This window comes from Colias philodice, chromosome 21 (assembly GCF_061535455.1).
Source record: "Colias philodice isolate Cphi_HAF_F1 chromosome 21, ilColPhil1 Martin Lab GWU primary, whole genome shotgun sequence".
NCBI classification, from domain to species: Eukaryota; Metazoa; Arthropoda; class Insecta; order Lepidoptera; family Pieridae; genus Colias; species Colias philodice.
In genome coordinates this window covers 6363048-6377162 of record NC_143106.1, presented here as the reverse complement: position 1 = coordinate 6377162, position 14115 = coordinate 6363048, and the positions used below count along the sequence as shown (strand labels likewise).

At 31.8% G+C, this 14115-nt stretch overlaps 1 protein-coding gene across 2 annotated transcripts in view; it reads left to right on the top strand.

Moving 5' to 3' along the window:
* The window catches only part of Flo2 (flotillin-2), a 236811-nt gene that overhangs the window by 41732 nt on the left and 180964 nt on the right, over positions 1 to 14115 (top strand). The window lies entirely within an intron of this gene.

Here is a 14115-nt window from a genome sequence, read left to right as displayed (position 1 = left end):
AGGTGATCTTTTATTTTTTGGGAAACTTTACTTAATTTTCAACCAACTTCAAAAAAAAGGAGGAGGTTATCAATTCGACCGGTATTTTTTTTTATGTATGTAAACCGTTTACGCCGAGGTTTCTGAACCGATTTACATGATTCTTTTTTTGGATGATGCGAAATGGTTTTGAATTGGTTCCATAAAAATTTCATTCGGTTAGGCCCGTTAGTTTTTATTTTATGATCATTTTCGTCTGATCTCGATGACTTAATTGAAAATCTAGCAAGTAACTTTGCTTCACTTCCAGGCTACGATTGCGTATTATTAAATTAAGTAATGATTGCGTATTAAAGATTTATATAGATATTTAATAAAATGGGATAAGTAAAATTATTGTAAATAGGGAAAAAAAATTACAAAATGTATAAACATTACAAGAAGTAATGTATAATAATATTAGGTAGCATTACTAATATTATTATACATTACCTATTGTGCGCATTCTGTTTGACATTAGACGAATCGAAATATTGTATGGAATGTGATGTTGATAAATTGTGATAGCGTGGACACGTTCGGAAAAATGTTTTATTCATTTACGATTAAACGAGTTTATTGTTTGCCAGGAAAGAAACTATGAAAGGTTTTCTGTTAGTCTATAAGGAGATTAGTTACGCTAAATTAGGATTAGGACTGTCTTTTATGGTGGTAAATGATGTAACGAATTTTACATGGTGTATATATAATAATTTAATTTTTCAGGCGATTAATAATAACCGTTTTATTTTTGTGTTTGTATGCAGCTGATGTATGATTCATTAAATGGTGTGTTTATCCTACTAATATTATAAATGCGAAAGTTTGTGAGGATGTGTGTGTGTGTGTGTGTGTTTGTTACTCTTTCACGCAAAAACTACTGAACCGATTACAATGAAATTAAGCACACATATAGAGGGTAACTTGGATTAACACATAGGATAGGTTTTATCCCGGAAATCCCACGGGAACGGGAACTATGCGGGTTTTTCTTAGAAAACGCGGGCGAAGCCGCGGGCGGAAAGCTAGTTATTCAATAAATGCCATTTAGAAGTTATGGTTATTTATTTATTTATTTATTATACTTTATTGCATTGAAAATACATAAATACATATAACAAAGACAGGTTATTGATCTATAAAATCATAAACTTTTGCTATACCTAGGCAAAATATATTTCACTGTGTTAGCTAATTTCGTTTATCGTGTAATACTATTGATAATGATATATGACCTATCGATACTGTTTAACATCAATTATTGTTCAAAATTATATATTAATTAATACTATTTCCTAAAAAATACAAAACAAACATAATGTTCTGGGCTATTTCTTAGTTCTCATTTATTGTATACATTCATACATCATTAAGAAGAGTCTGTTTATTCTCTCGAGTGAGACGCTTTTTCTGTTTCTTTGTTTTTTTGGACAGCACTTACGCGGGAAAAACCGCGCCTTTTCGCCTCCCACGCCGCGGAAGTCGCGGTCGCACCTTGCATAATATATATATTTCATGTTATTATTGACAAAAAAAACTTATACTCCCTTTGCTTTGCACTGTTATAAATATGATCTTTAAAATGTCTTCATTATTGATGAACAAGATCATAGAGTGACTAGAAACGAATGTACGAAAAAAATGTCTCGGTCTGACAGGACACAGAAGGCTGATCACCTACTAGTCCCTAAAGAAAATGGATCAGTGAAACAGATGTATACATACATAATGTTTCTGCCCCTTACCCCACAAGGGGACACGGGACTTCCTTTACATAGAGTGCCTGTGTCCCTGCAGCGAGAATTAACAAAACAAACTTAACCGTTTCAATGTCTGGCCTATTTCTAAGTTCTCATTGCTTGTAAAGAATTAAATTGGCTGAAGAAGATGATTTTTTAATTTATTATTTACGACTTTTTGATTTTTTTTTGTTATGAGATTTATTTATGTACTATTAATTCAGTTTATAATGCCGTTGTTATGGTATAACTTGCTTCTTATGTTTGCACTTAAAAGTTCTCCACTGCACTTCAATAAAGTGGACAGTGGAACTTTCCTAAAAACTCGACGAGGTAAATAAAATACCTATACTGTATACTAAACTGTAAATGTGGTAGTGGTGGCGTGGTGTGTAGGCGTTTTTATTTTATTTTCCTTTTTTGTTACGAGTTTTGTTACTTACAAGAAAGCAAATTATATGAATTGCAACTAAATACTGATATATATAACACACTTATCATTATTTTTTTTGCTATATGCACCTATAAACTAGAAGGGGAACATAATTTCTTCTTTCTCTGTACGGTATAAATATTAATATAGTATATATGTGTTTTATGAATTAAAAGATTGCTGTCAAATGAATTTCCGTAAGCGGTTTTTATTACATAGTTTTATATATTTTATGAAGCTTTTTTTCTTCATTGTCGATAGAATGTCTAAAAAATAATTTTAAAATCGCTCATATTCATTTATATATTATATATGAATGATTTTATCAATATGAATTAATTACCTATGTGTGGTTTTGGTGTGTAAAAGTTAATATGAAATTAATTGAGTGTGACCGAATCACGAAGGAAAAACAAAAATGTAATTTATAACCAATTAGACATACTAATCTAAGCAAATTTGGGCTTTGATAATTAATTAATAGGTGTGTTGAAATATTATGACGTCTTTGAGATTTGGTAAAGAAATGGGTAATTCCAATACACATATGAGTCGTCCTCTTAATTCCTTTTCTTAAAGATTGATTATCTATACTAATAGTATAAAGCTGAAGAGTTTGTTTGTTTGAACGCGCTAATCTCGGGAACTAGTGGTCCGATTTGAAAAATTCTTTCGGTGTTGGATAGCCCATGTATCGAGGAAGGCTATAGGCTATATATCATCACGCTAAGACCAACAAGAGCGGAGCCACGCGGGTGTAACCGCGCGGCACAGCTAGTGTATAATGAAATGACTGACAAGGTAGTGTTAAATGTGCTGTTGAAAATATTAAGAAAAAATAAGTGGACAAGTGCGAATTGCGCTCAACTGGTTCTGTAGGTTATTGTGGAACTATAATTATATTATTTTTATGACCATACTAGATTTCCGCCCGCGGCTTCGCCCGCGTTTTCAAAGGAAAACCCGCATAGTTCCCGTTCCCGTGGGATTTCCGGGATAAAACTTATCCTATGTGTTAATCCAAGTTACCCTCTATATGTGTGCTAAATTTCATTGTAATCGGTTCAGTAGTTTTTACGTGAAAGAGTAACAAACATCCATACATCCATACTAATTATTAATTATTAAAGTCAAAATAATCAATATTTATTGTAATAATATAATATAATTATATTTATTCTTAAAAATAATAACCACTGAATAATCAGCTCTGGTTAAATGCTGGCTTATGGCTAGCATAATTGTAGATTAGTAAAGCGCGCCAATTTGTCTCCGCCCCTTTGATCATTTTTTCATTAAAATTATAAATTGATGTATTAAATTGGTAACGAATACTATTTATTTAATATCTGAACAAATAAAATGTTACTACTGTATTGGTGACAAAATATCAAATAAAAAGGAGTCGCAGTCAGGGATCGATAATCGATTTATTTGGTGACAGATCTACCATTCTGAGCACAGAGCTATTATTTAAGTAACAAAACTGTTATTATAAGAACGAAGTTTATATTCATGTAATGCAATATAATTTTATTGGTTATCGATCTCTTATTTTACACATATATTAACATTAATTTGATAATTCATACCTGGGAACAATTTCTGTTTATCTGAGAACGAAAATATTTCGTGGTGATAGATCTATTTATTAGGTGATACAACTTGATGACAAATATAAATTTTGGTGATAGAAAATATAGTTCCCTTTTTATTTTATGCCATTAACTGTAGGTATATATAGGTACGTTTAGCAAATGTTTAAGAGCCTCTTTAAATCCTAATGTAATTTATTTACTATAAATTGTATATTGTGATATAATTTATTTAAATACTAGCTGTGCCCGCGACTTCGTCCGCGTGGAATAGTGACTGCATAGTAGGTAGTTACTACTTAACTTTTATTGAATAAACACGTACTACCATAAATAATTAAACGAACTGTTAGTAAAATTTATTACTAAACTGAGCTAAAAAATAAAAATAAATACCTAGTTAATTTTCTACGTAAAATTTATTTTAAATTATGTCATATTATTTTTAGGCACCAGGAGGGAAGGGAGCAAATTTATTTTTCTTCCTTCCTTGTATGTATGTTTTTGACAATATATATAACCTTTTCTACGAAAAATCTATTTTTTCATTCGTTGATCTCAAAAATAAAAATTCCAATCACCAGAACGACAGGAAATTTTAATAATTTATTTTTAATTGTGTTTTGCACAATTTTGTTAAATTACGACTGGATGAAAATTTTGTTCGTGGTCGTCGTCGTCGTTGGTAAGGTGAACAAATCCTTATCAAAACATCATACGCTTAAGACAATAATTAGTATCGATAGCGGATTCTATTCCTTTGCGTTTTGACGTTTGTCTCAGCGCTCAGATCTTTCCTGTCTCACGCCGTAGTAACTAAACCGTTTAGACCGTGCAATAAAAATTAAATAAAAAAAAAAACTCAACGCAACGAAGAAAAGTGCATAGAAAAAGGAAAAAATGTTGTGTGGTTTTATGAAACCACGGTAAAAGTGAAACTTAGGCACAAAATTATCGTATTTGTACGATAATGACTCCGAACACTGCTTTATACCTACTCGGCAGCCGACCGTCACGCGACATGCGCTACACAGACCAAAAAGTTTGAGACGATGTAATAAAAGTTTCACTAATTTTTCAAACTTCCCGAAGATCTTTAAAAATAAATACCATTTTAAATATTTATAAAAATAAAAAAACAAAGTCATCGGGGCTGCCATACCATCATTATCATATCATATACAATTATATTTTTTTTATAATGGTACTTAATTTTAAAGATCGTCGGGAAGTTTGTAAAATTATTATTTATTCCTTTTCCTTCGTTGCGTTGGGTTTTGCTTTTTAATTTTTAAATTTTTAACTTCGGTTTCTTATTTTCATGTGATATTCTCAAGTGAGCGAGACCTACCTCTACCTCCATATTACATTCCTACATCATATTGATATCTATAAGTTTGTTGCTCCTTGACATCTTTTAAGTTGGGCCGTAACCGTGCACAAATTGTAATGGATCACAGTGGCAAAAGAAGTGGTATCTTTAGGAAAAAAAATTCAAGAGCCAGGCCTATGTGGCTTTGAGTAGAGTTCAAAATTTCCAGGGTGTGGCTATCCTCTCGCTCCCATATCCCCCTCTTCTTTCACAGACTTTCAACCCTTCTCTTTCCACACCTAGTAAATGGCAGAACCGATTTTGATGTAAACCATATTATCTAATTATACCTATATGTACACGTCATATCCTGTCGTTTGATGCTCCATTTGGTTTATTTATCTAACCACTGTCACCCCTAAATGTAATAAACGGATGAACCGATTTCGATAAAACACGTTGCTCTTTTATATTTTGATATGCCGCTTGAGTATATTATTTGACCACATTCGATTATTGTTCATTCCCACTTTCACCGCTGTAATCTAATAAATGGATAAACCGAATTGGATAAAAATATAACTAATATTTTTTCCCACATTCCCACTTTTACCTCTATATACCTAGGTATAATAAATGGATGAACCGATTTTGATACACTTTATCTAAGAACCAGCGTCGGAAAATATGCTGCCTAACACGCATCTAATTCGTATTACCTGTTAGCGAGCTACGGTGGCACAAACAGACAAACATAGCGGTCAAACACTTTTTGATGGTTAAAAATGGTTAAAAGGGGTTAAAAATATAATACGACATAATTTAAAGGACATTTTATGTATAAAATTTACCTAGAAGTAAGCATAATTCTAATTTGACCCCTTCCCCCCCTACTACCTCAGCTTACCCCCCCACCCTTGGGGACTTTCGATATGATCACCTGGACATTTATAAGGAATAATTACTGTAGCGTATAACAGATAACTTACGTTTTATCGTACACTGTATAGTGTACAATAGAATGCCTTTGCAAATGTTCGCCGTGAATACTTAAATGGTCATAACTTTTTTATTTACAAACCGATTAACATGAAATAAACACTTAATGTTAAATGAAGATTACCAAAATATATTAGTGAAAACCGCATCTAAATCGGATAAGCCGTTTCTGAGATTAGCGTGCACAAACATACAGACAAACAGACAAAAAAAATTATAACTACAGTTTTGGGTTTGAGATCGATTTAATAATAACCCCTGCTATTTTTTTTACATATTTTCATTGTACAGACATCACTTTTCTAGAATTTTATTATAATATGTATTGAATATTGATTGACCACGCGCAAGGTTACTAATTTCCACTACATCCTCGCGCAAATCGTCAATTTTTATGAACATTGAATCTGTAAATAAAAAAAAATCAAAAGATAAGTGTACCTAATTTTAATAAAAAGCTACTAACAAATAAAGTTTTATCAAGAACTAAAGTGACCTTCTTTGGGCGTATAATAGTCTTGTAAAAGTTATACATGATAAAAATAAAATTTCATCATTTTCTTATTTTGTCATAACTTTAACTAATTAAAACATGAGTCTAAGAGCGTATACGCACTATGCGGGTAGCCGCATTGCGGGTAGCCGTCCGGCTGACCGCAAGCACAATTATGTACGTAATATTCATTTCTATGCGCACTGTGCGGTCTGCGGTAGCCGCATCGCAGTGCGCATAGAAATGAATATTACGTACATAATTGTGCTTGCGGTCAGCCGGACGGCTACCCGCAATGCGGCTACCCGCATAGTGCGTATACGCTCTAACTATATAATTATAATAAACAATAAATATAAAAGCTACAACTTACCTTTTGTGGGAACGCAAGAAGGCGAAAATTAAAAAAAAGCCGAAGATTTTTAAAAATGTAACCAATGAACACAATCACTGTTATCTACTATTACCCAAAGAGAATACAAATACTACGTCTATTACCTATATAACTGTAACTAACATCAAATAATAAACATCTACCCTCACTTATAAAAATTTAGTATATTCACATGAAATATAAGCGCACCTGAAATTTACTCTGGGAAGATATGAATTATTTATTTAACTTTAAAAAAAACACAAACTCACCAACATCATAATATTTAAATTATGAATTTCCAAGGAGCGTTAATATTATGTAAATTGATTTAATTTTAATGAAATCTCATAGATGGCGCTGTTTTAAATTTGTCTTTATACTACTAAGATTCATTATACTGTTTCTCTGCCAAAATTACTTAAATGACGTAGTTTTTATAGTGTAAAGGTAGACAATAGCATGGCTTACTCAAAAACAACATTTAAACATGAGTCTTTATATTGTACGCTGTCGTAGTACACGGAATACGTAAGAAAAATAAAGGTTCACAGCTCCTCCCCCGAAGGTGATAGCATGATAATATGTATATAACAGCCTGACCCGACCTGTTAGTAATATTCATGCAAAATTTGAAGTAAATCCGTGCAGTACTTTCTGAGATTAGCCTGGACAAACATACAGACAAACAGACAAACAGACAAACAGACAAACCGACAAACAGACAAACAGACAAAAATTCTAAAAACTATGTTTTTGGCTTCTATATCGATTATAGATCATGGATTATGTATTCTTTTAAAAAAATATTCAATGTACAGTTTTGACTTTCCTACGATTTTATTATATGTATAGACTAGCTGTGCCCGCGACTTCGTCCGCGTGGAATAGTGACTGCATAGTAGGTAGTTACTACTTAACTTTTATTGAATAAACACGTACTACCATAAATAATTAAACGAACTGTTAGTAAAATTTATTACTAAACTGAGCTAAAAAATAAAAATAAATACCTAGTTAATTTTCTACGTAAAATTTATTTTAAATTATGTCATATTATTTTTAGGCACCAGGAGGGAAGGGAGCAAATTTATTTTTCTTCCTTCCTTGTATGTATGTTTTTGACAATATATATAACCTTTTCTACGAAAAATCTATTTTTTCATTCGTTGATCTCAAAAATAAAAATTCCAATCACCAGAACGACAGGAAATTTTAATAATTTATTTTTAATTGTGTTTTGCACAATTTTGTTAAATTACGACTGGATGAAAATTTTGTTCGTGGTCGTCGTCGTCGTTGGTAAGGTGAACAAATCCTTATCAAAACATCATACGCTTAAGACAATAATTAGTATCGATAGCGGATTCTATTCCTTTGCGTTTTGACGTTTGTCTCAGCGCTCAGATCTTTCCTGTCTCACGCCGTAGTAACTAAACCGTTTAGACCGTGCAATAAAAATTAAATAAAAAAAAAAACTCAACGCAACGAAGAAAAGTGCATAGAAAAAGGAAAAAATGTTGTGTGGTTTTATGAAACCACGGTAAAAGTGAAACTTAGGCACAAAATTATCGTATTTGTACGATAATGACTCCGAACACTGCTTTATACCTACTCGGCAGCCGACCGTCACGCGACATGCGCTACACAGACCAAAAAGTTTGAGACGATGTAATAAAAGTTTCACTAATTTTTCAAACTTCCCGAAGATCTTTAAAAATAAATACCATTTTAAATATTTATAAAAATAAAAAAACAAAGTCATCGGGGCTGCCATACCATCATTATCATATCATATACAATTATATTTTTTTTATAATGGTACTTAATTTTAAAGATCGTCGGGAAGTTTGTAAAATTATTATTTATTCCTTTTCCTTCGTTGCGTTGGGTTTTGCTTTTTAATTTTTAAATTTTTAACTTCGGTTTCTTATTTTCATGTGATATTTTCAAGTGAGCGAGACCTACCTCTACCTCCATATTACATTCCTACATCATATTGATATCTATAAGTTTGTTGCTCCTTGACATCTTTTAAGTTGGGCCGTAACCGTGCACAAATTGTAATGGATCACAGTGGCAAAAGAAGTGGTATCTTTAGGAAAAAAAATTCAAGAGCCAGGCCTATGTGGCTTTGAGTAGAGTTCAAAATTTCCAGGGTGTGGCTATCCTCTCGCTCCCATATCCCCCTCTTCTTTCACAGACTTTCAACCCTTCTCTTTCCACACCTAGTAAATGGCAGAACCGATTTTGATGTAAACCATATTATCTAATTATACCTATATGTACACGTCATATCCTGTCGTTTGATGCTCCATTTGGTTTATTTATCTAACCACTGTCACCCCTAAATGTAATAAACGGATGAACCGATTTCGATAAAACACGTTGCTCTTTTATATTTTGATATGCCGCTTGAGTATATTATTTGACCACATTCGATTATTGTTCATTCCCACTTTCACCGCTGTAATCTAATAAATGGATAAACCGAATTGGATAAAAATATAACTAATATTTTTTCCCACATTCCCACTTTTACCTCTATATACCTAGGTATAATAAATGGATGAACCGATTTTGATACACTTTATCTAAGAACCAGCGTCGGAAAATATGCTGCCTAACACGCATCTAATTCGTATTACCTGTTAGCGAGCTACGGTGGCACAAACAGACAAACATAGCGGTCAAACACTTTTTGATGGTTAAAAATGGTTAAAAGGGGTTAAAAATATAATACGACATAATTTAAAGGACATTTTATGTATAAAATTTACCTAGAAGTAAGCATAATTCTAATTTGACCCCTTCCCCCCCTACTACCTCAGCTTACCCCCCCACCCTTGGGGACTTTCGATATGATCACCTGGACATTTATAAGGAATAATTACTGTAGCGTATAACAGATAACTTACGTTTTATCGTACACTGTATAGTGTACAATAGAATGCCTTTGCAAATGTTCGCCGTGAATACTTAAATGGTCATAACTTTTTTATTTACAAACCGATTAACATGAAATAAACACTTAATGTTAAATGAAGATTACCAAAATATATTAGTGAAAACCGCATCTAAATCGGATAAGCCGTTTCTGAGATTAGCGTGCACAAACATACAGACAAACAGACAAAAAAAATTATAACTACAGTTTTGGGTTTGAGATCGATTTAATAATAACCCCTGCTATTTTTTTTACATATTTTCATTGTACAGACATCACTTTTCTAGAATTTTATTATAATATGTATTGAATATTGATTGACCACGCGCAAGGTTACTAATTTCCACTACATCCTCGCGCAAATCGTCAATTTTTATGAACATTGAATCTGTAAATAAAAAAAAATCAAAAGATAAGTGTACCTAATTTTAATAAAAAGCTACTAACAAATAAAGTTTTATCAAGAACTAAAGTGACCTTCTTTGGGCGTATAATAGTCTTGTAAAAGTTATACATGATAAAAATAAAATTTCATCATTTTCTTATTTTGTCATAACTTTAACTAATTAAAACATGAGTCTAAGAGCGTATACGCACTATGCGGGTAGCCGCATTGCGGGTAGCCGTCCGGCTGACCGCAAGCACAATTATGTACGTAATATTCATTTCTATGCGCACTGTGCGGTCTGCGGTAGCCGCATCGCAGTGCGCATAGAAATGAATATTACGTACATAATTGTGCTTGCGGTCAGCCGGACGGCTACCCGCAATGCGGCTACCCGCATAGTGCGTATACGCTCTAACTATATAATTATAATAAACAATAAATATAAAAGCTACAACTTACCTTTTGTGGGAACGCAAGAAGGCGAAAATTAAAAAAAAGCCGAAGATTTTTAAAAATGTAACCAATGAACACAATCACTGTTATCTACTATTACCCAAAGAGAATACAAATACTACGTCTATTACCTATATAACTGTAACTAACATCAAATAATAAACATCTACCCTCACTTATAAAAATTTAGTATATTCACATGAAATATAAGCGCACCTGAAATTTACTCTGGGAAGATATGAATTATTTATTTAACTTTAAAAAAAACACAAACTCACCAACATCATAATATTTAAATTATGAATTTCCAAGGAGCGTTAATATTATGTAAATTGATTTAATTTTAATGAAATCTCATAGATGGCGCTGTTTTAAATTTGTCTTTATACTACTAAGATTCATTATACTGTTTCTCTGCCAAAATTACTTAAATGACGTAGTTTTTATAGTGTAAAGGTAGACAATAGCATGGCTTACTCAAAAACAACATTTAAACATGAGTCTTTATATTGTACGCTGTCGTAGTACACGGAATACGTAAGAAAAATAAAGGTTCACAGCTCCTCCCCCGAAGGTGATAGCATGATAATATGTATATAACAGCCTGACCCGACCTGTTAGTAATATTCATGCAAAATTTGAAGTAAATCCGTGCAGTACTTTCTGAGATTAGCCTGGACAAACATACAGACAAACAGACAAACAGACAAACAGACAAACCGACAAACAGACAAACAGACAAAAATTCTAAAAACTATGTTTTTGGCTTCTATATCGATTATAGATCATGGATTATGTATTCTTTTAAAAAAATATTCAATGTACAGTTTTGACTTTCCTACGATTTTATTATATGTATAGATTATTCAAAAAATATTATATATACCTACGAATTAATAATTTAAGACCTTAAAACTTAACACCTTATATTATATATAAATGTGTTGGTAAGCGCAAAACTCGAGAACGGCTGAACCGATTTCGATAATTCTTTTTTTATTATATTCCTTGAAGTACGAGGATGGTTCTTATGTAAAGAAAACGTAAATATTATGTACCACGGGCGAAGCCGGGGCGGACCGCTAGTTTTAAATAAAAATGACTGTCACAGTTTATATTGTTTTGTTGTTATATTGTTGACATCAGTAGAATTAATATTAATTTGGAAAAAAAAGTTCTCAGTTAATAAATTAAATGATATTCAAAAAAGCGTTAAGCCATTTATGCGTATATTGATTTATTTTAAATTTATATTGTATAGCTGTCCTAATAATAGAATCTTTCTTTTTTTTTGGGAATCCCGTGGCGTCATAAACGCAGGCATACATACCAGTTAGAAAATTCACTATGACGTAAATAATGTTGTTGTTATTATCTTATGTGATAAATATCATTTATGTTAAATGTATCCTGACTTTGACGTTAGTTTTATTTTGATATCGTTAAGTTAAATGTTTATTATTATTAATTTTTTTTTTAAATTACTATGCATAGACAACAATAGAAAGATAGTCTTTACGTCTTTACTTTTGACGTGGATGTTATGTTTAAAAGGGATTAACATTTTTATTCGAAATTTTTAACTTTACACATATTAAGGACAGATTTTACATTTAGTTTAATGTACGACTGCGGAAGTTCATTGTAGGTTATGCGTACGGGTTTTACGCGAGATTATTATTTTTAGTACATATATTGAAATAAAAGACAACTGATTGATAATATGTTAAAAGGCAAGTGTTTTAGTAGGCTATACATTTATTTTATATCTAAGTACTATAAAAGTTCTCAAACTCATTCGATAAATTATCTATATCTTAAAAATAAATTTTTGTTAATGTAAATCCCGTAGACGAAGTCGCAGACAGAAAGCGATTTGCATATTTTTTTTATTTGAAACTCATTTGGTTAAATTTTGATTTTTATTGCATCATATTTATTTGAAACAAATGCTTTTCTTTTCCAGGTAAGGTGTTGGTTTTTTAATGTGGGTAAGATGAGTTATTTATTACCTAGTTCTATATAAATGTATATTTATTTGCGGTTTACTTCTCTTATAATGTATGCAATGAAATTCTAATATTATCTTATAGATATTATGATAATTGCGAAATCATTGTTTCTCGCAATTGTAATAAATAAGCCGTGGCTAGAGCGTTAGCTATATGTATATGCTACTTTTTAATACGGTGAAACATTTCGTTAGCATGGGAATTTCCTATGAGTAGCATACGCGGGTGAAGCCACTGGCAAGAAGCTAGTAAGATATAGATTTATGATAGTTCCGTCATTTACGAAACTTTAAGCAGAAATTATGATTTAAAATTCTGTGGGTTTTAGTGACTCATATATATTTTTGTATCCATATTTCTATTACATACGGTTACGACTTTTACCTTTACGGTTATTCTTGCCAATATTATATGTTTACAGCTAAAGCTCAACTAAAAGCTCTTTTTTGCTCTTTGTGTTTTCTTGCGTTGAACTCTAAATTAAATAAATGTATACACCCGGCACATTTTAAGTGCATATTTCACGTAACCTTTAATCCAAGTTGCGATAGTTTATTTGTATGACGTGTCATATCATTATTATCATAATCGGCCCATATACGTTCCCACTGATGGGACACGGGCCTCGTATGAGAGTACACGCCATTATAGGTATTATGTATTATTATTATTGGGTATAGTATAGCATTCATGATTGGATCTAATATTTTATCTAAATTACACTATGCGTTCTAAATAAGACGTTAATGCACTTCCTCGTCATATTAATTTAAGTAGATTATCATAACGTACTCCTAGACATTTTTTTATTGCAGTCTAAAGTATTTATCGTAAATACTTGTGCATAATGTAATATCGTTGGTGTAAGATAACTAATGTATTTTTCTTTTTTATTGTCGATAGGGAAGCGCTTGACCACAATCTCGCCTGATGTTAAGCTGCGATGTGGTCTAAAATGGTACGCGCTTCCCTAGAAGGTACCTGTAATAAGGTATTATTGGTTAATTTATTCCGATCACTATATTAGTGACTTTTGAATGATACTTTCGTGTACAGGTAAAATTTTTACAAGTAGCAATTATTTAATCCTGATACTCCTATTATATTTTTCCTTATTTACTTCGTTATAAAGCATATAGTTTATGATAATTTCTTTCCTTTACATTGTTTCAATCATGGAAGACGTCGCCAATTATGACGCGAGAATACGAAACAGATGTTGAAATTTTATTATTAAATTGATTAAAGAAACTATGTTTTAGGCTTCCCTATCATTGATTACAATGATAGGCGAATATCGTAATTTTCCCATGCGTGTATATTATCGTATTGTAGCCATAGATTACTCATGGG